This window comes from Lissotriton helveticus, chromosome 7, assembly GCF_964261635.1.
Source record: "Lissotriton helveticus chromosome 7, aLisHel1.1, whole genome shotgun sequence".
Taxonomy (NCBI): domain Eukaryota; kingdom Metazoa; phylum Chordata; class Amphibia; order Caudata; family Salamandridae; genus Lissotriton; species Lissotriton helveticus.
The window spans coordinates 516478132-516504974 of NC_136068.1; the positions used below are offsets into that span (position 1 = coordinate 516478132).

The window sequence follows — 26843 nt, forward strand, 5'->3', positions numbered from 1 at the left end:
AGACGATTAATCACCAGTTAACCTGACATTTTAATTGACGTCTGAAAATTGTTGGAGGCCAGGAACGTGGCAGCAGGTGCTTCTAAGGTGAAGATATAAATTTTCAAAAATGACGCCCCCACCCCAAGTCAACTCCCGGTGCAGTGGCACCGATCGCACCGCCCTAGAGCCGGCCATCCCTGAGTGCATAACCACACCAATCTGTGTGCATTGAGCAAAATTAGCTTATCTCTCACTGTGCAGTTCCATTTTCTGCTCCAAATGATGATCAATCTGTCAGGGTTGGTGAAACACAATCACTCACCCCCAAGGGTCTCAAGGCGCGGGGGGGCCTCCATTGAGTGCTGTGGTCATCCGAAGAGCCAGGTCTTGAGGTCCTTCCTGAACTGGGGCAGTGTGGGCGCTTGTTGGTAGGGAGTAGCCTGCATGCACTTATAAGTGCCACATGGTCTATAGCACTTATAGGCCTGACGTTACTATGCTTAAGTGCAGCTCACCAGTGCCACTACACTTAGAATAGAGCCTGCTCAATTATGTTTACAACATATGTTGACTATCACTCTTAAGTGGTGCTCAGGCTTAGACTGGCCTTTCAGGCAGTCTGGCATTCTGATGCTGTCAGGTGGGCCAGCTTGAAAGGGAAAGTACGTAGACTGGTATTTCTGGTCCTGTCACGGCCATATGACCAAAAAACAGTCCACACACTGGCCTTTTCAAATTGGCTCATCTAGCAGTGCCAGATTGCCAGAAAGGTCTGTGAGTATTGGTACTGTTTGATCTATTTAGTCTATTTGCTGTTGCAAAAGTGATGGTGAATATACTACATCCACTCCTTGCAACCCTTGACTTTGGGGCTCTGCACCATCAGGCGGCTGAGACAATTCAGCACAAACGGAGTACTGATTCAGAGAAATTGGTGAAGTGAAGTACCCGAAAGCAGAAGGGACAGGGTCTGGGTCACTAGCCAGTGACCAGGGAGGAACCAGGAAGGAACCAGGCGATGTAGCATGCTTGAATGTGAAGAAGGTGAGCTTGTCTCTTCAGCCACTAGGTCCAAGAGGCATCGACGATGACCAGGAACTGGATACAAGCTGTCCCACAATGGATCTAGTTGACTGCGGTGTCGGTATCCGGATTGGACCCAACAAGCCTTGGCAACCGAAACCCACGCAGGATGACAAAATTGGCTCTGTTGCAGACCAGCAAGGTCTGTGGTGCTTCTCCTTTGAAGGGAAGCTGAAGCAAGCCGGAGCAACCAGGAAAGCAGTTTCGTTAAAAAAGAAAGTCTTCAGGGGGCTCACTAGCCAACGGCCAAGGAACCGGGAAGATGCGTCAAACTGAAATGTAAGAGCAGGCCCCACGCGGCACTCGTGGAATGTGGAGGGCTGAGCTTCAGTGCAAATAGCGCTCCGGTCTGGGGCTTCTCGTATCCCAATGCACAACTGCGACGGTACCTCGGTCGTCGAGCAGTTAGCAAAATGCAGGATGTCCAGGGTGTCCGGTCCCACATCTCTCGTGTCCGCCACAGGTCTCAGCTTTGCTGTGGGTGTGGGGTGGAGTAGGAGAAGTCTGAGAGTCCAGTTCCTGTGTCGCTGAGTCTTCGCGTCCCGGCGGGAGCATCAACAAAGCAGACCGGCAAGTTACTGGTGGTGCCTGTTTGCACAGGGTGGTCACTCCTTGACCACAAGGGAGATGTCTTCCGTCTTCTAGTCAGAATAGAATGTGGGAGGTCCAAGAGTTCTGTATCAAAGTTTCTTTCCAGGATAATGTAAAGTCCTGGGGACACAGCTCCTATACTTATACTAAGCGAAGGGGCTGGATTACCTGCCTTGGTCCCGCCTATGGGTGGACCTGAGAAAGGGGTGGTTACACCCCTTTCCCTTTGTCCAGTTTCGTGCCAGAGCTGGGGCTGGAGTGCCCCAGCAACTGGTTTGAACCGGGCTATGCATGGAGCACCTTGTGTGCCCCAGGCAATGTCTAGATGCATTCACTGAATGCAGCCCTTCCTGCCCCTATACACATAACCCCTGTCTGGGGAGGTGCTGGCACCTCCCTGGACAGGAAACCTATTGTCCAGGCCTCACTTACGGATCTCTGGATACTGCGAACCTAGACCAGAGGAGCCTCTGGATGAGGCAGGCACCTTACACTTTGTGGTATTCGATGATAACTGCCACAACTGCAATGTAGGGGCGGACGAAAAATATACACCGCAATAGCATCTTACACATTGCGTTTTTGAGAATACCACAAATTATCTATCCAATGGTTTAGATTTGTTACAAGTGTCCATTTTTTGCGAAAATCCTTTTTTTGCTTAAAAACTCTGCGAAAATCCAGTTTTTGCATTTGATAACTTCAACACCCTTGCTGGAGTTTCCCCCAACACTAGGTGGTCAGACTCGTGTCTGTGGCAGCAGCATCCATTTTGTGATTGTTGCTGAGGCTCTGTTTAACTTTAACCGGATAAAGCAGTTACATACATGTCTTCCCTCTAGAAGGGTGGAATGCTACCCCCACCAACAGAATTGGCGGGGGCGGTAGTATTCCAAAGTGTTTGACACCTTACACGACATGTTTTGATAAAGCCAAACCAAAGTTAGCATTAACCGCGAGGATTATAATGCACTTAAGAGTATATGGTATAGCTATATCATAGAACAGCTATAAGGAGATGGTTCCAAACGCTGCAGAGGGACTCAGCTCATGCGAGGGCACCCTCTCACATAAAACCAAGCACTCTGCCTCCAGGATTGTCGAGGCCTACCATAGGAGTGACTTATAGGTGCATATGTGTCTATATATAAGGTAGATTTAGGTATACTATATCTAAGTAAGGGGTGATTACATCACCTTACCCAAGCTGAGTGATCAGCCTGTGGTGTCAGTTTGGAGGGCCAGCCAGGGGTGGCATAATACATGCTGCAGCCCCTGGTAGGCCTTGGATGCACCTATGCCCTGGGTACTTATGGTACACTATACAGGGGCTCACAGAGGTGACCCAATACCCAATCTGGTATGTACTTAAAGTACATGGTATCAATTTAGAGAGAGAACAGCTGTGCTGTGGGTCTGATTAGCAGGCCCACAGCCACACTAAAGTCGAAAAACCAGAGAATCACACCAAAACGTGGGGGTGACCATAGGAAGCAGACCCTACTCTCCTACACACAAGACTTGCACTCTCCCTACAATTGCTCATGGAAGCACCGTAGATCAAACTTGCTTGACCTAAAGGTCTCTCTCTGCAATATTTAGGCCTTCAGTTCTGGAACAGAATCCCCCTATCTATCCATAGTCAGGAGAGTGTACCAGCGCTCAGAAAAGTGTTCCAAAACATCTTGTTCTCTTAATCCTATTACAAGACAGGTGGCTCTATTATGCAACCTCATTCCCTGCTGTTTATTTTAAGTAGCACATTCAAAGCACACTACATTTTCCACAATCCTTCTCCCCTGACCAGGAAGTAACAACAAGGAAGAAATACACCCAACACTATGTTAAATCTTGCTTATGTATCCATGCATCTCCCATGTTACCTTGGGTCCTGGCTGCTCAGCCAGTGTGAGTGATCTGTGTGGAATGTTGGTGTGGTGATAGTGAATGGAATGCTTTGGTGCTTGTGTGGTGAGGTGTGACAGTTGGAATATGGGCTGACCAGCAGGCAGGCTGCTCCTGGTGTGTCTGCTGTACATTGATCTACCAACCTACAACTTAATCTTAATAAATCATCTTAAGCTACACTTGGCTACCAGACTTTGATTACAACATATTTTGGCGCCGATTTTAAAAAGAACCTATACATGAAACCTGCAATGGAAGAAGTTATCCTACAGAGGGATACTGGAAAATCAAATTTAGAAGAAATTAAAGCTTTAAGAGAAAGTGTGGTGAAATTAACTGATGTGGCTGTTGGCAACTACAGAGGAAACTAACAGTACAGAAATTGTGCATTTGATATAGAAAGATTTAGGACCGCCCTGAAGCCCCATCAATGTCCTGTTCTCATCTGACAGCCTCCCAGCAGGGTGTGCTTCTGTCTACCTGTTACTTCAAACTTGAGTCGTGGCCTGCTTTTTGACATTTGGCGCACGTATGCGCCTGGAGACACTTGGCATGCCGCTATTTTTGTTTTTTCCGAGTCTACAAGCAAGTCTGAGGTTGTGCTACCAGTGCACCATCCAGATGATAGTTGTCCAGTCCGTTCGTCTGACTACCACCAACCTTCTTTCTGCATGTGCTGTGTATTAGCACCATTCTTCGTGTGGGTTGCTTCGCAAGTGAAGCGCAACTCTAACGATCGGCTTTTAACCCAGAACTGGAAGGTGGAGACCCTAACATCCTGCTTTGAACTCAGAACTGGGATGCAGCTGGAAACAGGGTAGGTTAGTGCTATGTGTAGAACAATTTATGTGCCGTGAGGTCATATGAAGTCTTGCAGCATTACTATTTGTGGTCGCTTTGAGGTACAAAGTCTGTGGTGCGTTTCGGGTGAGTCGTAGTTACATACGGTGTACATTTGTGTTTTTTTTAATCGTATTCTGGTTATTTCTTTCTTCCTGGTGTGCGAAGTCCAGAGTGTTGCAACTTATTTGTATGTGAAATGCCAACATTTTCACATGTTCAACGATGACCATAAGAAATCCAAGAAGCTCTGGTGCACCCTCGAGAAAGCCTGGAGAAAAAATCCTACCACTGACAACCTGACTACCTTCAAGAACGCCACCCGCAAACACCACCAACTGATCCGATCCACCAAGAAATCAGCATTCAAGGATCGACTTGACAACAACGCCCACAACAGCAAGGAAGTATTCAACATCATCAAAGAATTTACCAACCCCACCGCCGGCACCAACGACATCACTCCCTACCAAGACCTCTGCGACTCCCTAGCATCATTCTTCCACAACAAAATCGCCGACATACATAACAGCTTTGAAAACCAGTCCGGAGACCAGTCCACTCCACCCACCTCCGAACCTAAACCCCCCTCTAACAACCTTTGCGCCTGGAACCCAATCACCACTGAAGACACCATCCGCCTGATGAACTCCATCCACTCAGGATCGCCAACCGACCCATGTCCCCACCACATTTTCAACAAAGCAGACTCCATTATCGCACCCCATCTACGAGACGTCATCAACTGCTCCCTCAACTCCGCTACCTTCCCGGAAAGCTGGAAACATGCCGAACTCAGCGCCCTTCTGAAGAAACCCACAGCAGACCCCACTGAATTTAAGAACTACCGTCCCATCTCGCTCCTCCCATTCCCTGCCAAAGTCATTGAGAAATCCGTCAACAGTCAGCTCGCCGCCTTCCTCGAATCCAACAAATCCCTCGACCCATCACAGTCCGGATTCCGAGCCAAACACAGCACCGAAACCGCCCTCATCGCAGCAACAGACGACATTCGAACATTACTGGACAACGGAGAAACAGTTGCCCTCATCCTACTTGACCTCTCCGCAGCCTTCGACACAGTCTGTCATAGCACCCTCATACAATGCCTCAGCAACGACGGAATACAAGGAAAAGCATTGGACGGGATCATCTCATTCCTCACCGGAAGAACCGAGAGAGTCCGCCTCCCCCCTTTTAGATCAGAGGCCACCGAAGTCATCTGCGGCGTACCACAAGGATCATCACCCAGTCCCACCCTCTTCAACGTATACATGAGTCCCCTCGCACCCATCGCGCGCCAACACAACCTCAACATAATCTCCTACGCAGACGACACCCAGCTGATCCTCTCCCTCACCAAAGACCCAAACACCGCCAAAACCAACTTACACGAAGGAATGAAAGATGTAGCCGAGTGGATGAAAAACAGCCGTTTAAAACTGAACTCGGACAAAACGGAAGTCCTCATCTTAGGCTCATCCCCCTCTGCTTGGGACGACTCATGGTGGCCACCGGCCCTGGGAACCGCACCCACACCAACGGACCACGCACGTAACCTAGGCTTCATCCTGGACTCCTCCCTCTCTATGACCAGACAAGTCAACGCCGTCTCATCATCATGCTTCAACATCCTACGCATGCTCAAAAAAATCTTCTGTTGGATCCCCACGAAACAAGAAAAACAGTCACCCACGCACTGGTCACAAGCAGACTGGATCACGGAAACACCCTTTACGCCGGAACCACAGCCAAACTACAGAAAAAACTCCAACGCATCCAAAACGCCTCAGCCAGACTCATACTAGACATCCCCCGCCAAGCTCACATTTCCGGTCATCTGAAAGACCTCCACTTGCTCCCCGTCAACAAGAGAATAACGTTCCGTCTCCTCACCCACACACACAAAGCCCTCTACGACCTAGGACCCGAATGCCTCAACACGCGCCTGTCCTTTTACACCCCCACCCGCCAACTACGTTCGTCCAATCAAGCCCTCGCCGCAATTCCGCGCATCCATAGATCCACCATGGGGGGAAGATCCTTCTCCTACCTAGCGGCCAAAACCTGGAATTCTCTCCCCACCCACCTCCGCCTTACACAGAACCACCTCTCCTTCAGAAAGCAACTAAAAACTTGGATATTCGATAAGTAAAGTACCCCCCCTCCCTCAAGCACCTTGAGACCCTCTGGGTGAGTAGCGCGCTATACAAAGTTTGAACTTGAACTTGAACATGTTACACTACATTGGTTTGTTGACATTTTACACTACATCTTATGCTGCATTTCTACATTGAACTTTATATCCCTCACACAGGGGATATTGCCCATATATTTTGTTTAGCCTACTGCCCTTACGTGAGGAATGGCTAAAGTGGGTGGGTGTCGCTCCTTTCTAGGTTTGACATTACACACCCTTACATGAGGGATGTTAGATGGGAAAAAGTTGCCCGTATTTGCGCTGCATGTTACTGACCCTTACATTTGGGATATCTAAATGGACAGCCACGCAGCACACAAGGATGCCATCCGCAACCACTACCACCTCATCAGGGCGGCCAAGAGGACCTCCTTCAAAGACCGCCTCATCAACAACGCACACAATAGCAAGGAGCTCTTTAACATCGTGAAGGAACTCTCCAACCCCAGCTCCAACACAAACGACATCCCGCCGTCGCAAGCCCTGTGCGACTCCCTCGCCACCTTCTTCCACCGCAAGATAGCAGACATCCACAACAGCCTCAAAACCCAGACAGCCCCAACAGACAGCAACACGCCAGACCCTCCGTACACCATCGACCACGACCCCCTGCTAGCATGGGCCAGGGTGAGCATCGATGACACCATCAAGACCATGCGCTCAATCCACTCCGGCTCTCCGTCAGAACCTTTCCGCACCACGTCTTCAACAGAGCAAGCAGCACCATCGCACCCCACCTGCGCTACGTCATCAATCTCTCCCTCGAGACCACAACCTTCCCAGAGATCTGAAAAGACCCAAAATACCTCAAGAAAGTCTGGCCCATCTCTCTGCTCCCCTTCCCGGCAAGGTCATCGAGAAAACAGTCAACAGACAGCTAACCCGATACCTCGAAGAAAACAGAATCCTGGACCCTTACCAGTCAGGGTTCCGCAGCAACCACAGCACCAAGACTGCCCTCATCGCTGCCACCGATGACATCAGGACCCTGCTGGACAACGGCGAGACCGCAACACTCATCCTCCTAGACCTCTCTGCCTCCTTCGACACCGTCTGCCACCGCACACTGCGCGCATGCCTCCACGCCGCAGGGATCCGAGACAAGGCTCTGAATTGGACCACCTCCTTGCTCTCCGGCAGAACCCAGAGCGTCCGCCTCCCCCATTCCGTTCCAAAGCCTCCGAGATCATCTGCGGCGTACCCAGGGATCCTCCCTCAGCCCAATGCTGTCCAACGTTTACATGGCCCCGCTTGCACACGTAGCCTGACAGCACAACCTCAACATAATCTACTACGCCGATGACACTCAGCTGATCCTCTCCCTCACCAAGGACCCCATCACAGCCAAAGCCAACCTCCACGAAGGAATGAAGGCCGTCGCCGACTGGATGAGGACCAACCGTCTGAAGCTGAACTTGGACAAGACGGAGGTCCTCATCCTCGGCTCCAACCCTTCAGCCTGGGATGACTCCTGGTGGCCCCGACACCCACCGACCACGCACGCAACCTGGGAATCATCCTCGACTCAACGCTCTCAATGACCAAGCAAGTCAACGCCGTCTCCTCCTGCTTCAACACCCTCCGCATGCTCCGTAAGATCTACAGATGGATCCCGACAGATACAAGAAAGACAGTCACCCAGACCCTCGTCAGCAACAGACTCGACTACGGAAACGGCCTCTACGCGGTAGCCCCGACCAAGCTCATCAAACGACTACAACGCATCAAAATGCCTCGGCACGACTGATCCTCGACGTACCACGCCACGGCCACATCACCCCCACCTGCACTGGCTCCCCGTCAACAAGAGGATATCCTTCAAGCTCCTCACCCACGCATACAAGGCGCTCCACAAGACTGCCCCAGCCTACCTCAACAGATGGCTCTCCTTCTACATCCCCAACCGCCAGCTACACTCTGCTGACCTCTCACTCGCCACCGTCACGCACATCCGAAGAACAACCACCGGTGGGAGATCCTTCTCCCACCCCGCCAACAAGACATGGAACACCCTCCCACTGAGCCTACGGCAGACCCAAGACCTGCTGACCTTCAGGAGGATACTCAAGACCTGGCTGTTCAATCAGTAGCGCCCACCCAACGCCTTGAGACCCTCGCGGGTATGTAGTGCGCTTTACAAATGATTGATTGATTGCTTAGGGATGGTGATTTGAGGGTCCGTGTCACCCGTGGCTACACGTTACATTATTTTCTCTTTGTTGGGATGTTTGGTCGGGTGTTTCATACCCATTTCTTCTGTATGTTCCCATGTTTTTGTGTGATTCCGTTTCTTACTTGGAGTTTGTTTTTGTTAGTATTGCTCAGTCTGCTGTCTAGTTACATGTGTTCTGTAAGATAATATTGTTTCACCAGTTTCTTTCTCTACATTTTTATGTTTTGCAAAGCGGGAGAATGGGTGATATTTCTTAAGTATTTACTTATGCTTCCACTCTTTTCTTTATGCTTAGTTCTTCACGTGATGTTCTGTTCTATCTTGCATCTGTGTGTATTGAACACATTTCTCTTTACTTTTTTATACAAGTGAATAGTTGAATACACCTAGTATCTAACATTTCTGTTTTTTCTAAAGGGAGATAATATGTTATATCTTGCTTCTGTTTCCATACATCTCCCCTGTTACCTTGGATCCTGGTTGCTCAGCCAGTGTGTGTGTTCTGTGTAGAATGTTGGTGTGGTGATGATGAATGGAATGCTTGGGTGCCTGCATGGTGAGGTGTGACAGTTGGAGTATGGGCTGAGCAGCAGGCAGATTGCTCCTGGTGGGGCTGCTTTACATGGATCTACCAACCCACAACGTAATCTTAATAAATCATCTTAAACTACACTCGGCTACCAGACTTTTATTACAACAAACTATAAACAAGGGAAGTTCATAATCAACTTCCTCTTTTCTTGCCGCCAAGTTAAGTACTGGTGAGCCATGTACTGAACTACTGAACTGGTTTGTTTATTGTATTATATTGCTTAAAAGATGTAATATTGATTTTGGCCTATGCTGAGGTAACCATGAAGTGCAGGCATTCTGTTTGTGTTTCCAGACTTTGCTTTGCTTGTTTAGGCATTTGGCATGAAGAGCTTGTAGTTTAGAGGCATCCACACTGCTTTGGAAGCATGTTTTCTTACCCAACTCATGCTGTTGTCAGCGTTCATTTACAGCTTCTGCTCTGTCAGTCATGACAGTCTTTCCAGGCCATTGGACTGCTAACATTTGTTGTTAAAATAGGATTTCAATGCAGCATGGGTTTCTGAAAGTCTGGTAAATTCCACTGCTTTGCAAGTTATTTTCTGAGTTGGTACTGGAACAATCCTGCTGTATGATATAGTGGTTTTGCCCTGAAATAAGGGAGTGGCAAGAGGAGGGAGTTAAGAGACACTGGAGGTAAGGTCATGTACCTTGAGATACAAATAATGGGGCATGTTACAAAACTGTGTGGGTGTTTGAATTACATTGGAATATGTCCAGTGGGGCGCACTCCGTCATTTAATTCAAAGTTGTTGACGCTGGTTATGCGGGTAAGTGGTGCAATCAGGTTGATCTTCCTGAGTATGAGGATAGAATCAAACTTTAGATGGGTGCTGGCCTCTGTCTCTATATTAATGTATATCACGTAAGCACACTTCTTTAATGTGTTCAGAAAATCTTTATAGTTTCATTATTCCGTTTTCAATGTTGCTTGATTATTCATGTCCATTAAATGTGTTATTTCATCATAACATCCATGATAGTTATCGGAACATGTATTTATGCCCAATGCATTTCAGGCGAGTAGCCCTTCTTCAGGGGCTCTGTAACTCTAACATGGAGGAAATTAAATGTTCAGAACGGAACATGTCTTAACAGCATCTGTATTAAATTATACATATATTAATGCTTCACCCTATCAAGTGCTTCAATGTGTTAGCTGATGTAATCAAAAACCATGTGAGGACCAAAGACTGTCATGCTTACAGCTCATTAATACTTCTGGAAAAGTTCAGTGACCATGTCTCCCAGTGTGTGAGGTACACTCATATCTATACTCTCGCATATAGAGAGAGTATAGATCCTAGAAGGAGTGTTGACAGACACATTTTATCTGTACCTCGTGCCCAGATAAAATGTTGGAAACTCTGGGTTGACTAGCAAGGATATTGTGCATGGCTGAGTAGGCGAAGAGTACAGGGGAAGCTGTTGATATGGAATAGAAAGTTGAGAGGGTATGTTGTTGAGAATAAACACAAATTTGGGTGAACTTGCATGTTCCAAGGTTAGATAAACATCTAGGGATCTTTTTTTGGAGAGCATTCTATTAGGGAGATTGAGTGCTATGTGGAAGCGTTTCCTTCACTAGCTAAATTTCACTCTTTACTGATGATGGTATTTGGTTGGGTTTTCCCAGGGCCGGTAGATACAGGGGTTGCTTCGCTGGCTGTACAAACTTCTTCAGACCCTACTTCATACGCCAACAGTACAGATACTCTCTAATGATGGAGGACATTTTGGCACTGATAGAGGACAGACAATGGGAATGGGAGTTCAAGGTAAGAATAGTCTCCTACCCCCTGGTGAAAGTGAAGGGCTGGTTTGTTCTGTTTCCTCAAGAAGGGGAGTTGATCTCGAGTAACCCTACGGTTCCCCAGAAAGTTAGGTGTTTCAAATAGATTTTCAAACCACCCCAGTACAGACCAGGTTTCCTACAGTAGAAATAACGGGACCCCCTCTATAATACTTTTAGGTCAGGGAAAAGAGGGGAAAACAAAACATATATATATCACAGAATTTCCCTCATTGACCAACAACTCTTACTTTAAAGATATACCAGTGACAAGAAATATTTATCTCAGGTTTTTAATTTTTAGCATAGCATCTTTTTTTAAATATAAAAATACTTTTTTTCATTTTATTGATTCATTTTATATACATTACAAAACAGACTTCATAATAAGTGCTTATAATCCTTGGTACATTTCTTTAATAACCATGATTATTGCAAAAAAATACATAACATATTAATTAAAGTCCTCCTGATTACATACCAGAAATCCATTCCATTCATACAAAAACAATCATTCCCATACAGCTACAAATATACAATATCTGTAAATGATAGAGGGTAAGAGACAGGAAAGAATTGTCTCTCCTGCCACAGCTTGGGTCTCAGAAAGAGAGGAAAATTTGAGACTCGGCACTGGGTCGACACACGTTTTGGTGGGATGCGTGTAGTAGACACCACCTTCCTCAGGACCACTTCAGATACAACAAATATCAGGGGACCTAAAATTCTGAATCCGTCTCGTTAGACTCTAATCAGTCAAACAGTAAGCCACGGTGAAAGTCCTTTCAATATCCAAGCATGGATTTATCCAGTCTCCCAAAGTAGGATAAAGAGTGTACAGCTGGATATTTGAATAAATCAGCCGGCTTCTCCCAAATTGCTAAAGGACAGCACGGGGGAAAATGCTTATTGTAGAAAATGTTTACATGTTTCTATGATATTCTCCTTCCGTTTGTCCAGGGAAATAAATCAGTTACCAAGATCAGGGAACAGTAAGGTAATGATCCCTTCCTCCTTGTCATAAACAATTGACCATACGACTCCCCCAATGCCGAAAATGCTCCAGACCAGGTTTCCTACCCCAATCCAGTTTTCTCAAGATGGAGTATACTTAATCTCAAGGCACAGGATTTGCTTCTGAAAGGGGCAATAATGCCTTGTCTGCTGCACCTCAGAGAGTTTGTGAGCAATATATTTCTAGTTCATATGAAGAATAAGAAGTTCCGACCAGTAATAAATCTAAAAGATCTCAATCAGTTTTTTATTTATTGACACTTCAAGATAGAGACAGCAAACAGGATTAGGAATATTTTCCTCCCGGGGCATCGGATGATGAACATCTACCTACAGTGCCAATGTTTAACTTTCACAAAAGTATTTACAGTTCTTCTGGCTAGGGCAGTCGTACAGATTCACTGTCCTTACTTTTGGTCTAATCTGCTCTCTCTGGTGTTTCACCAAGCTGTTGAAGCGCTATAATCCCGGGGACCAAGGATCATGGTATACTTGTACAAAACTACAATATGATACTTCTAGGCAAGATGAAGATTTTTTTGCTGACACAGGTACAAATGGCAGTAGAATTGATTTGCTACTGGGTTTTCTCATAAAAGCAGATACATTGTAAGTAATTCCCTCAAAAAGGATGGAATTATGGGGGTCTGTAGTGGACTTTGAAAAGGAAATATGGTTGCTCAAAGACTAAAAACTAAAGGGGATCAAAAAAGAGTTCAGGATGATGCTGGACAATATCTTATTGCTTTCTGGAGTTTGCGAGAGTGGTGGACCACCTTTCATCTTTCCACTAAGCAGTCTTTACAGGACCCCTTTATTACAACGCTCTCCAATGACCAAAGATAAGGCACTTACAAAGGGGGTTTGAGTGCTTAGAGAAGGTACCTCTACATCTGGAGGCAAGGGCAGAAATAAATTGGTGATTAAGCCACACTGATGCCTGGACTTGGTGAGCTATGTTGGAGAAAACAACGAGGTGGTTATGCGTATAGGGATTGAGGCGCCTAAGTTAAGATTAGCACTAAATTAAGGTTGATTGAGATTAAGGTTCATGGTGCTTTAAGGTATGGAGAACCTCAAACTCCACAGGGTTAGAGAAAATTTCTCAAAATTGCAATTTCTACTCCCAAGCACACGTTTAAGTAAAAACGGTTTCCCTATTAGTGATGAGTATATACAGTGATTCAATAACACATTACACAATAAACCAAATTCTTTGTTTAGTGGGTTCCTTTTGTCCCGCTTTTAATCAGTTCTTTCCAGCAACAGCCAACGCGTTTCGTCGCATACCGGTGTGACACCGCGACTTCCTCAAGGCTGTACAAGACAAATATACAAAATTCCGCTGTATTTACTTGTATCATACATTCGTAAGTCAACATGACTTATAATGTTACATGTTACGCAATTACATCAAAAATTAGAGGGTATGTTCAATTAAGTCATATGTTTACTACATATAGAGCTAAGGCCCATATCAAAGTCAATAGTCCTAAGGAGAACAAGATATAGTATACGAAGGAGAGACCCGGGAAAATACCAGTGGTTGGCTATAAGAGAAACCTTAAACCCGAGTGAGAGGGGAAATAATGTGCCGAGTTCTCCATTGAAAATCCACCCGTGCACGAGCGAGTGGTCATGTGATGGTGTCATGGTGCAGTTTCTCATATAGATTTGTGCCAAGTCTTATTATAAACTGTGGCTGAATTGTTAAGACCAAAAAAGAGTGTTTAAGGACAAATAAATACTTTCTCAAATACCTATGATGTCTTAACGTATAGTTCTGTAGAATAAAATGAGAACATAGGTAAATATCTCATCAAGCCTTCAATATCATCTGCTCTGGACTACAATCAACAAATAATAGTGTTCACCTACTGTATATGCGGTGTTAATTACGACCTACACAGGGGTTTTGAAGAATCGAGATGTCGCAATATAAGCGCAAATCCTTTGGTATTTCACTCCAAATGAATCACCAATATGTTCACTCCTCTGAAAATCAATATATAGTGTCACCAGCGAGCGTATGCATAGTGCTTCAACCTAGCAGCAAGTATGAGTCTAACATCACATTCTGTATTCCGACGGCGCAGTAAGGTAAGTTAATATCCATACTTCTCAATTATGTGCACACACCCGGCACAATTCAATTTATTACAAAAACCCTAACCTCTATCTGTTGTTGACATAGCGTGTTATTTAACCAGCAGCGCCCCATAATGTATTCAAGTGAAATTCGATAGTAAACTGGTACTATCAAATTTCACTTGAATACACTATGGGGTGCTGCTAGTTTCGCACTGGCCTTCTTCGGGACCTTTAGGATTGGGGAGCTTGTGGCGCGATCTAAGCAGGACACCTCGGGTGGCTTTGAATATCAAGGACATTACCATTAGCACGTCATGCCTCAGGATAGTGGTGAGACAGTCCAAAACGGATCAGGCGGGGGAGGGGAGAGTGGCCCTGTTACAGGGGCTGGGGGACGCTAGGTATTGTCCTTACCTCTTGGTACAGGCTTATTTGGGCCTCCGCCCTGGGATTGCGGGGTACTTCCTGGTGCTCGAAGACAGGTCTCCGGTTACAAAGTTTCAAGTAGAACACATCATGCAGGCGTGCTTACAATTGTCAGGACAGACAGGGGTGGGCAAGAGATTTAGTAGCCACTCCTTCAGGATCGGGGCAGCAACCACAGCCTTCCTATCAGGGATCGCGCCAGAGCGAATTAAACCGGTGGGGCGATGGGAGTCTCAATGCTATAAACGATATATAAGGCCTTGAACAGAAGGGTTTGGCGAGAGGACTTTTAGGGCCAATGTTCCAACTGGCATTTATGTGTATAAAGGTGTACAGTTCTGGCCCGGTTTGCCAATTGATGTTGCAGTGATGTGGTTGTTGTGCAATTGTAGACTTTTAGTGTGTAAACGTTACAATAGATATGGTTTTCAAACACAACATCTCTTTATTTACCAGAAACCAAGGTCTGGGTAATGGGCAATTCAAGCATCGTTAGAGTGGTTAGGTTACCCGGGTATGCGATGAAACGAGCTGATGAGGAAGCTACAGCAGAGACTTGGGGTGGGGATCGCACCACCTCATATTCTGGTCATACACCTGGGAGGGAATGACCTGACTACACTGGGGAGGAGAGTGCTGCTACAAGACATGAGGGACACCAAGGGGTCGATTCCGATTTGGGAAAAACCGCTCCGAATAGCCGTTCGGAGCGTTTTTCCCGTACGAATCGTACCCTGCAACGTCCCCCGCACGTACGACGAAGTACGATTCGTACCAGGAGCCGTACTCCGTATGAGTCGTACAAGACACCGTACGACTCTAATCTCCGTACGATTCTCCCTCAGAACCCGCTGTACACGACATCTGTATGGTTCACGGCTGGTTTTTACGACCCAGCAAGTACGATACATGTCGGATACGCACCGTACAACCCTTTTTCTACGGGAGCTGAAAACAGCCGTAAAAGCAGAGTTCGCGCCGAAACAGGAATGGAACGCCCCCCCCGGGTACGTGCGTACCCCCCATGATCGCAGGGGTACGCACCGTACCCCTGCGATCATGAGGTGTACGAGCCGTACCCCCATTGTACGATGGGTGTACGAGCCGTACCCCCATTGTACGATGGGTGTACGAGCCGTACCCCATGTACGATGGGTGTACGAGTACACCGATCGTACAATGGGGGGACCGTACGGTGTGTATGTGTTTGTGTGCTTTTCCGTACGACTCGCCCTTACCTGGCGTGGACCATATGAATCGCGTCCTCATACCCCGGTCCGGATCGTACTCGTCGGGTCGTACGGCATGTGTACGAGTCGTACGGAATGTGTACGAGTCGTACGGTTCACGGTTTCAGCCTTACAATACATACGGATTGCGACGATTCGGACGGAGTCACGGAATACGGATCGTACTTCGCGACTCGGACGGACGGGTACGATTCGTACGGAGAGGGCTCCGGAAACAAATCGTACGGACGTTTTTTTTCCCGAATCGGAATCGACCCCCATGTGTCAGTTGAGAATTCAGCTGGGGGCATGTGTTCACATGGTGGTCGGAAATCTTACCTCGCTCAGTTTGGCAAGGGGACAGATCAGGAGATGCCATGGAGATCTCACGTAGGAGAGTGAACAGCGCCATGCGTAAATTCACGGAGCAAAGGGGATTTGGCTTTATCAGACATGGTTTACTTCACATCAAGTCTACTGGATGCTGGGAGGGGGATGGGGTTCACCTCTCAAGGGTAGGCATGGACTTTTTTTTTGCTGGACCTTGGGGACGCCTTGGAAGCAACAAGATGTAAATAGGACCTTCCTTGGTGGGACGCCCTGGTTGTGACGGTGGCCTCCCCCAGAGCTGTGGAGGAGTTACAGGGCGATCCAGAGTCTGCAAGGTACAAAAGGGTACTTTACTGCAGCAGCACAACAGCACAACAAGGGTGCCAAGGCAAGGCTACCCAGGGATGTCTTAGCGTGTCCCCTGGAAGAACTACGGCGCCCCGTTAGTCCTACAGGCAGTTGTGGGTCTGAGCAACCGGGGGCTGCCTGGAATGCTCCGCTCACCTTTTGGGGGGCGCGAGTAAGGGAGTGGACTGGCGGTCCACTGATGGGAGGGGTGGCCCCTCCCAAGGATTGGTAATCACCGATTGGCGACGGCCACGGTGCAATTTGGCTCATCAGGTGGGCAGGCGGCATAGGGGCTGGCCTGCCCTGGGATCGCCCGTAAGATAACCCACCATGTTGGCATATTGGTTATGCAAATAAACCTGCAGCAAATTTCTCCACTAAGAAGGTGTCATGTGGTTTATTTATGTATGTTGCTGTATGAGAACGGAGGAATGTTGCCGATATTGGCACTATGAGGTCTAGCATAACAAACGGGACTTCTGACCTACTGTCTAGTGTATCGAATGTGGCTACCGACAATGAGGCACGGCATTAGGAACTCCAACAAGTAGTAAAAAGACCAATGAGGACTGTCCGGGACAAACAACATAAGACAGGAGCCCAAGCTGATTCTCTGTCTAATGCCCCTGGGTCTGTCCAGCGAATGTAGGATGGTATTCCGCATGCATTTAGGACGTATGCATTCCGAACGCTGTCTTTTGAATGAACGCGTCTTTAGGACGCATTTGTTCAGCACGCAAGTTGTTTTAACGACTTGCCTTAGGAGGGTGTTGGATGTTAAAATAGTTTAATTTACTCCGCAACAGTAGGGAAGGTGTTGGACTTTAAATCCAACATCATTCCACCAATGCGCCTCCCTAAAAGAAAGTCCTTAAAACGACTTGCGTGCTAACGAATGCACGCTAATGCCGCATTCGTTCTTTTGTCGGCACTGTGTTGGCACAGCGTGATCCCGTCTTCGTCCGAAAGGATGTTTCCTGTAACTGCACCCATGTGTTACCAACGGAAGGGAACTTGACTGCTTTCTGCTTTTCTGGGCTTACCTGCTTTCTGTGAGGAGCCAGACTCGTGCTGTGTGTTTTCTGCCATCTCCTGCAACTGTTCGCGACACCCGCTCCGCGGGTGCCGCTCATCGTTCCTTTTGCCTCGTCCTCCCTGGTGTGAGCGGATCCACAGCCCGTGGTGAGTAACGCGCTCCCAGGTAGAGGATTTAATCTACAGACTGTGCGTGGAGCCTACCGGGGGACTGCGAGGTCCAGCAGCCTCAGCGGCACACAGCTGCTGCCTCTTCCCCCGGCGGCCACGCCCCCAGCCTTCGCTTTAACATCGCCTGGTTTCCCTGGTCAACTGGCGCTTTCTGGGCTTACCTGCTTTCTGTGAGGAGCCAGACTCGTGCTGTGTGTTTTCTGCCATCTCCTGCAACTGTTCGCGACACCCGCTCCGCGGGTGCCGCTCATCGTTCCTTTTGCCTCGTCCTCCCTGGTGTGAGCGGATCCACAGCCCGTGGTGAGTAACGCGCTCCCAGGTAGAGGATTTAATCTACAGACTGTGCGTGGAGCCTACCGGGGGACTGCGAGGTCCAGCAGCCTCAGCGGCACACAGCTGCTGCCTCTTCCCCCGGCGGCCACGCCCCCAGCCTTCGCTTTAACATCGCCTGGTTTCCCTGGTCAACTGGCGCTTTCTGGGCTTACCTGCTTTCTGTGAGGAGCCAGACTCGTGCTGTGTGTTTTCTGCCATCTCCTGCAACTGTTCGCGACACCCGCTCCGCGGGTGCCGCTCATCGTTCCTTTTGCCTCGTCCTCCCTGGTGTGAGCGGATCCACAGCCCGTGGTGAGTAACGCGCTCCCAGGTAGAGGATTTAATCTACAGACTGTGCGTGGAGCCTACCGGGGGACTGCGAGGTCCAGCAGCCTCAGCGGCACACAGCTGCTGCCTCTTCCCCCGGCGGCCACGCCCCCAGCCTTCGCTTTAACATCGCCTGGTTTCCCTGGTCAACTGGCGCTTTCTGGGCTTACCTGCTTTCTGTGAGGAGCCAGACTCGTGCTGTGTGTTTTCTGCCATCTCCTGCAACTGTTCGCGACACCCGCTCCGCGGGAGCCGCTCATCGTTCCTTTTGCCTCGTCCTCCCTGGTGTGAGCGGATCCACAGCCCGTGGTGAGTAACGCGCTCCCAGGTAGAGGATTTAATCTACAGACTGTGCGTGGAGCCTACCGGGGGACTGCGAGGTCCAGCAGCCTCAGCGGCACACAGCTGCTGCCTCTTCCCCCGGCGGCCACGCCCCCAACCTTCGCCTTCATTACTGGCTTCAGTTCTACCGCGACGCGGGACGCGCGCGGGGCTAAGGCCGGGGCGAAGACCGGGCAAAGAGCGGGCCGTTTAAGGCCGTTCAAGGACGGCAGAGGACGGCCCTGGCCCAGAACTCTTGTGTCTTCGCCCTTGATAACCATAATCGTCTAAAATGTCGACCATACGTAGCAGAACTCGAAGTTGCGCGAAAAAAGCTACGGCGGTAGCTCAGGTGACAGGACCTATTGATCTTTTTATTTCACGCGTGCACGAGACAATTGACCAAAGTATTGTATTATTGGAAAAAAGAGTCTCTATGGACCTTGCTAATGCTAGGCGCTCATCCTTGGGCCCTTTGGCAAAGGTTAAATCCCCTGCTATGCAGACTCTGAATAATTGCTCCTTACCTATAACCATGCCTACCAACAGTGTTCCGACTGTACCGAATACTGTTGATTTATCGGTTGCCCAATCAGACTCGGATCCATCTTTCGAAGACCTGGAGGGTACACCAGATCTAGAATCATGTCAGTCGCCTGATAAAGAGGAGCCGAGTCTGAGTGGGTCTAATGATGTGGAAACAGCCCCTGTACCCATTGTTCCCCGGAGAAGGGCTCCTAACCCTCCTAAGGTTACATCGAAGGGCAAAAGTAAAGCAAAAGCACCGGTTAGGAATCACAATTTGATTTCCCCTACCCCACAAATGATATCAGGTATCCCGTGCTGGGTGCAAAATATGGTTACAGATTTAAAACTAGATCTTGAAGCCACTTTAGCAGCACAAATCAAACCTTTAATTTCTAAAGTGGACAGGCTTACTTCGTTAATACACTCCAAATGGCCACAAAAAAAGCAAGGACAAGGGCATGTTCAATTGCAAGGGACTACAGATTTGGTCTCTGAATGCTTAACGAGCATCCAGTCCCCTAAAGACGCTTTAAATAAGGTCGAAAGTAGCATAGCCCTTGGGAACTCTGTATCTTTTGAGTCGCAAACAGCGAACAATTCCGTTCAACCAATAACTGTACCGATTCCAAAGGGGAATGTCCCTGTACAGGCGATTCAACACTCTGTTGTTGCTAATATTGCCACCACATCTATTCAAGCTAAAGAAGTAGCAGGGAAACCCAATTCAACCACCGCACCTCTTTCTATAAATAAACCTGAAGGGCCTAAACCGAAGCAGGCACGTTTCAGGTCCATCAATCTACCACCAGAGGTTTCTCCTTTTGTTGTTGTGTTGACAGCAGTTCCCCCATTGAAAGAGGGAGTAAAAGAAACGTTTACTGAGCTTAGAAACAAATGTGCTCAATGGCTCCATCTACATAAACCCCTACCTAATAGCATGAACGGCGAAATTCTTACCGTCCGGAGAGGGGATTGGGTGGGCAGAAGTAAGAAATCAATAGTAGGGGACGTAATAACTGTCAATTTTAGGGATGTAGGGGCAGCTAGTTATGTATGTAATGCACCCAATAGTGGTCCTGCGACTCAAATTAAACCACTTCCTTTGTCACATTTTTTATCAAAACCCGCACGACCTAACCCCCCCTGTCCCACTTTTCAAAGTAACAGTGGACCGGGGTTTTTTCCACAGCAAGCCGTTAAACCTTGGCTGCAACCATCTTATCCGCCCCCTCCTCTTCCACATTATGTTAATTTACAGCAGCAGTTATCAAATGCCTCAACTTTTCCTATGCAGCAAGTTAAAGTACATTGGCAACACCCTTTTCATCTTCCGCCACCTTTACACCAGCCTGCTTATCAATGGCAGCAATCTTTCCAGCCACCGCAATTAGACAAACATCCGTGGCAACAAATGTGGCAGGACCCGCCCCACTCCCAAAACCCAATGTCTTCACAATTCGCCCACCCAAACAGATATGCCGTGCTAGATGAGGTAGACTGACTTAGCCCTCTAGATGCACTGGACCTAAACATTCCTAAGCCCTTTCTTGATATGGAGCGTTCTTCTTCTTCCTCTGCCACACCCCTTGCTGTACCTCACGAATTCACTACATCGGCACTACCAATACCTCCCCAGTACATAGGTAATCAGGGTAGCTCTGATATATGTATAACTACTACTAGTCCGAGTCTGAGTCCAGTTACCATCATTCGGGAAGAGGGTCCTGCCTTTTTACCACCAGCAAATCAGTCGGAGATATCTGTTGGTGGTAATCCTGGTAAACCAGCAGGAATTTCTCTTATTTCTTGGAACATCGCTGGTCTTACCGGCAAATTAGGTACACCCTTTTGGACCAGTTTTTTGGGTGAGGGTTTTGATTTAATCCTACTTCAGGAAACTTGGTGTCCAGACCCCATTAACATCGAAGGGTATGTATCCTTCTGCCTTAGAGCAACTAAATCTAGCTCGGGTAGGGCTAAGGGGGGCCTTTTATTGTTAATGTCAACCAAGCTGTGTGAATGTACGGTTAAATACAGTACAACCGTGGGGACATACAGCCAAGTTATTAGGGTGGAGTGCAGGAAGAATATTGATTTAGTTATTGTTAATTTCTATAATAATATTTTTGATGCTACTAGGGGGGATATTTTACTGCCTCTAGAAAGGGAAATCAATAAGGCTCTTGATATCTCGAAAAGAAAGGCTGAGGTGGTTTGGGCTGGTGATTTTAACTTGCAGCCCTGCCATCTGTCCAATGGGAATAACTGTGGTTTCGATGCAGCATTAAATAGCCATTGGGGAGATCAGGGGGGGAGGGAGGACTCTCCCCACTTTCAACACTGCAGTTATGGTTCCACTTTAAATAATATGCTGGTCATGCTAGATCTGACCCTGTTAAATTGCAATGTTAATAATCAGGCAATTATATGCCCTACATTTACAGGCAGGGGTGCAGGTTCATTTATTGATCATATTTTGATGTCCAGCAGTGGAGCCTACACAGATTTGTATGTGAATGAAGAAAGTCTCAGTGACCACAATAGCCTACGTGTCACCCTCTTGGGGCATGGTACTTCATTAGTTCCAGGTGGTAAATGTACAACTGATATAGTGCCTGTTAGACCAAAGGGCCTGAGGGTTAAATGGACTGGTTTAAACTCCAAAACCAAGCAGAAGGAGGTCGTTATGCTTTGCAAGAACCAAATTAGTTATTGCTTGGATGATGACAGTGATTCTGGCTGCTTAATAGATTATTTTGTATCTATGAATAGCTGTATTGATGGTATTTTTACTAAGACCACGTCAGCCAATAGTGGTCCAAAACAGGGGTGGTTTGATAAGACATGTATAGTCGCCCTCCGTGACCTAAAGAATGCGCTAGGCACTAAACCACGTGTTAAGACGGACATACAATATCTCAGGGCCTGTTATAAAACAGCTATTAATAAAAGGAAAAGGGTTCTGCAGTCTGAGGCGTGGGATAAGTTGAGGGAGGCGGCTGAGACCAAAAATAGTAAACTCTATTGGGAAACAATTAACAGCCCGTTTCTCAATAAAGAAAATGTCCCAGAACTGACCTCATACGTGGCATGTAGCGATTGGGTTAACCATTTTTCTAAAATATTTAATCCAGAAAGGTCAACCTCTGAGTTATCACCACCAGTTATAAACCCATGGTTGCCCCTTCCGATGGCTATAACACTAGAAGAATGTCAGGAAGCTATCTCTTTAAGTAAAGGAGGAAAGGCCCCTGGCCCCGATGGGGTTCCGCTGGATTTATACAAAGACGAAACAGCGTTATGGGCTCCCATTTTGGTGAGGGTTTTCAATTGTGCGGCCGAAAGTGAATTTCCTTCTACTTGGGGTCAATCGATTATCATTCCCTTACACAAGAAAGGTGACAAGGCAGAGGCCTCTAATTATCGTCCTATTTCATTACTGGACGCCTCTGTAAAGGTGATGAGTAGGATCTTGCTGAAGAGGCTAGAAGACTGGGCAACGGATTTTAACATACTAACTAGAGTCCAATATGGCTTTCGCAAAGGCCTGGGTACACTGGACCAATGCGTAAATCTGGACCTTTTAATCAGTAAATATACTGTGGCCAAAAGTGGCAACCTCTTTTTATGTTTTGCTGATTTGAGCAGCGCTTTTGATTTGGTTAACCATAACATTCTCTGGGAGGTTCTGCTTGACGCCGGGGCACCAAGGGAAATAGTGTACTTTTTAGCTAGATTGTACGAAAAACTCTCATGTAAAGTCCGCTATGGCACCCTTGGCGAATGTACCCCGTTCTTTAGAGTGTCACGGGGCATACGTCAGGGTTGTGTTTTAGCCCCGCTTTTATTTTCCCTTTTTATTAATGGTGTCGACCGATCATTGACCGACATCCCAGCAGATGCCCCTTTGATTGATGGTAAACCTGTTCCGCTGTTACTTTATGCGGATGACGCTGTTCTTTTATCGCGAACACAGTTGGGCCTACAGCGCCTAATTGATAATTTTATGCAGTTCATTCAAGCTAGGCGGCTTCGTGTGAATAAAACTAAGACATATGTAATGTCATGTGGTCAGGCAGCCAAGCAGGTAAAGCACACTTTCTTCCTTGATAAGGAAAAGCTAACTTCTGTTAAGTCCTTTTGTTATCTGGGAATAACATATAATAATAGAGGGTCTTGGAATGCGGAATTTGAGGCCGTAAAAACAAAAATGCTACGGTCCACTAGTAGCATATTTCGTTTTGCCTCTAAACTCGGCTCACGAAGTATTCTAGATATGATGAACATTTATAATGTATGCTGTGTTTCCTCTGCTCTGTATGGGGCAGGGGTATGGGGTCACTGTGAGGGTATTTCCTTGCAGAAGGAGGAAAACAAGTTCTTAAGGAGGATGTTATGTGTTCCCCCTTCTGCCTCCATCCAGCTGATCCACGAAGAAGTTGGGATCGAGTATATTTCTGACTTAGCAGCAGTTCGGCCACTCTTATTGTGGCGTTCTATTTGGGCTAAGCCAGAGACTCGATTCACCAAGGATATTATCCTTGACTGTATAGGCTTGGATCACTCCTCACGTGTATCATGGTTAAGATACATTCATCGTTGGTATCTACTTCTTTTTAATATTGATGTGTTTCGTGAGCCTGAAAAGGTTGTCTCCATTTCAAAAAAAGAAATCAAGATAACGTTTCTTAATTTTCGTAAGGCTGAACGAGACAAAGCCGTTGGCAATCTTGTTACTATAAAATTTTATAAAGACCTAAATCTAGCTCCCGGACTACAATCCTATCTTGTATTTGTGACTCGCCCTTCTCACCAGTACGTTTTAACACGGGTCAGACTGGGCATAGTACACCACTTGGTTGCTTTTCCAAATACAAAGACTAGTTCAAACATACCCTGTCCATGCGATAGCACCTCTAGGCAGAGTAGTTGCCATTTTTTGCTTTTTTGCAAATTTTATCAGTGCTTTAGGCTAAAATACCTTAAACCTATCTTTATCAAATATAACATTTGCACCACACAAACAGCATTGATATTTTTATCTTCATTAGAGAACGAGGAGACTTGTTTTTTTTTGGCTACTTTTATTCTAAAATGTACAGCTGCCAGGAAAAGTATTGTATTATAATGTTGTGTACTTACCTGTCTGTACTTATGCTCTACAGCTGCCAGGATCTGTTTATGATGATATTACTGTTTAACGCTCCTGTCTGTATAGATATGCTCCCACTTTTAAATTTTATATCAATTTCTGTAATTAAGGTATTACTAAACATGAAGTTGACCACAGTATTGATTGATTATAATAATTTTTAATGTACAGTTCCCCATGAAAAGTCTAGCGAGTAACTCCTACTGATCCCCAGCTAATCAATGTAAGAATGTTTGTATTTTATAATAATGTTGGCCTATAGAGGCGGGATCACTTCCAATTTGATGCACTTTAGCCTTCTTTTCCTTTTTGGAATAATTATATGGTGATTTTTAATATTTCAATCATGTATTTCTGCTTGTATGATTTGTATGTACAAATCGAATAAAAGCTTTTTTGAACTTTGAACTTTGACTTAAAATTAAGCTGGTCTGCTGAATTAGTGGTAGAGCTAGTAGGTAGAGTCAATGGCATTCTTTGTTCGGAACTTGCACCAATTTTGGTAGACCTAGCAGCTATTGAGTACATGCTCAAAGACCCTCAAAAACCACAGCTACACTTGCATCAGGTTATAGAAATAGGAGGGTTTGCGGTAAATAATCCTACTACGTCCACTGCCCCAGCTGTAGCATCCTCCCTCCTACTGTACTTCCTACAATATACGGAGCTAATTCCTGACTAGCCGGGCATTCTGCTGAAGGAGGCCATCAACAGGGACAACCCAGTCAGCAGGATAGGTGTAATGGGCGATTTGGGTCTGTTGCAGCAGCATAAAGAAAGAAAAAGCTCGTTGTTATTAATCAGTCCCCTACGTCTTGCCCTTATGTGACAATTCTAACAGAATATCCCAAACTTTGTAAAGGACTGAGAGAAACACACAAGGAACTTGCTAATAAATGCTTAGACTGGCTTGTGAGAAATACTCACACATAACATTCTTTTCATATGCAGTGTGGGGTGGATTGGTCGGGGTTGGGTGGACTGTCCAGGGGATTGGGTTGTCATTAATTATAAAGATTCTAATGTGGTCCAAAAGTTGCTTTTTGATGGGGTGCATAAACAGGCTGAGGAATCGAAAATTGCCCTGCTACCACTAGGTTATTTTTTATAAACCTTGTTCTTATGCAAGATAACACCGTTCATTACAGCCACCACAGCACTTTCTCCGTCTAACTGAACCCTTAAATGGTGAATGGCATAATGGGCATTTCAGCATCTCCATTGCTAACCGTTATGATGTACTGGAGCGAGTAGACTGACTATTGATAAGGAGGGTCCCCAGCATCCCACCTTTTTTGTAGGGGTGACCAAAGGTTTCCTTAAGGCTGGTTCCCTCTGAACCGAGAGCGCGGGCAAGGCCAATTCTATCACCCAGCCTGTTAACAACAGGGTAGACGCTCGCTATAATTGTGTGTCCCACAAGAAACTAAAATAGACCGTCAATCTCACCCTCATGAGATTGCTGTATATCACAAATGTGGCTCTGTGGACGGTGGCGGGGGCATTATAGTCGGCCCACCATTGCCTCTCGAAGAATCTGGAATTGATAGATAAAACCATCTGGGTAGTAATGGAGTAACTAAAGTTATGGCCCCGAAAAATACGTAACTACCAAAACAGGCAATAAGGAGGAAGGTAATTCAAGAAGGTCCCAAGAGTTGATAGGAACTACCCAAATTCAATCTCTCATTGAGGGTGCTTTCTTGGAACATCACTGGCATAGGCTCCAAACTAGATTTCCTGGTCTGGGGTCATTTTATTGACCAGTTTGATGTCTGCCTCTTCAAGAAACTTGGCCAACTACGAAAACACAGCTAGCAGGTTGAGTCTCCTAAGTAAAGAGGCCACAGTCAGAGGCAGGGGCAGACCATCTGGAGGTCTGAACCCATCTTGGGTGCACAGTGGAAAATGTTGAGATACCATCGGAAGATATATTGTGTGTAAACCTACCATTTCCATCTTAATTAGTAATGTATGTTTATAATATTTACTATGAACCACAGACAAGAATCACCAACAGCTGAATTGCTTGTTGTACACCTGACAACCCTACCGGAGGGAGTACATAAAATAGTGGGTGGTGATTTTAATTGCCAATTTGAGTCTCTGGATGCGAGAACTAATGACTTCGCACAGGAGGAGGATAGGATCTGGTCTATTCCAGACATAACACTACACCCTATAAACAAATGGTCCCCGTTGGCTTTACAAAAAAAATGCTCTGACCCAAAATCAGAGTGTGCATGCTTGCAATGGGAGAACCCCACCAGATAGAGAAAGATGGAATGTCGAATCCACAGCACTAGTCTAACAGATTTTATATTAGTTGATGTTAGACTCTGGCCATATGTCACTGACATGATAATTATAACTAGACATGACAGTGACCATAATGCTCT

General features: G+C 46.6%; 1 long non-coding RNA gene across 2 annotated transcripts in view; it reads left to right on the plus strand.

Moving 5' to 3' along the window:
* Positions 1–26843, plus strand: part of LOC144768691 (uncharacterized) — a 129730-nt gene that overhangs the window by 95949 nt on the left and 6938 nt on the right. The gene's annotated exons all lie outside the window — the stretch shown is intronic.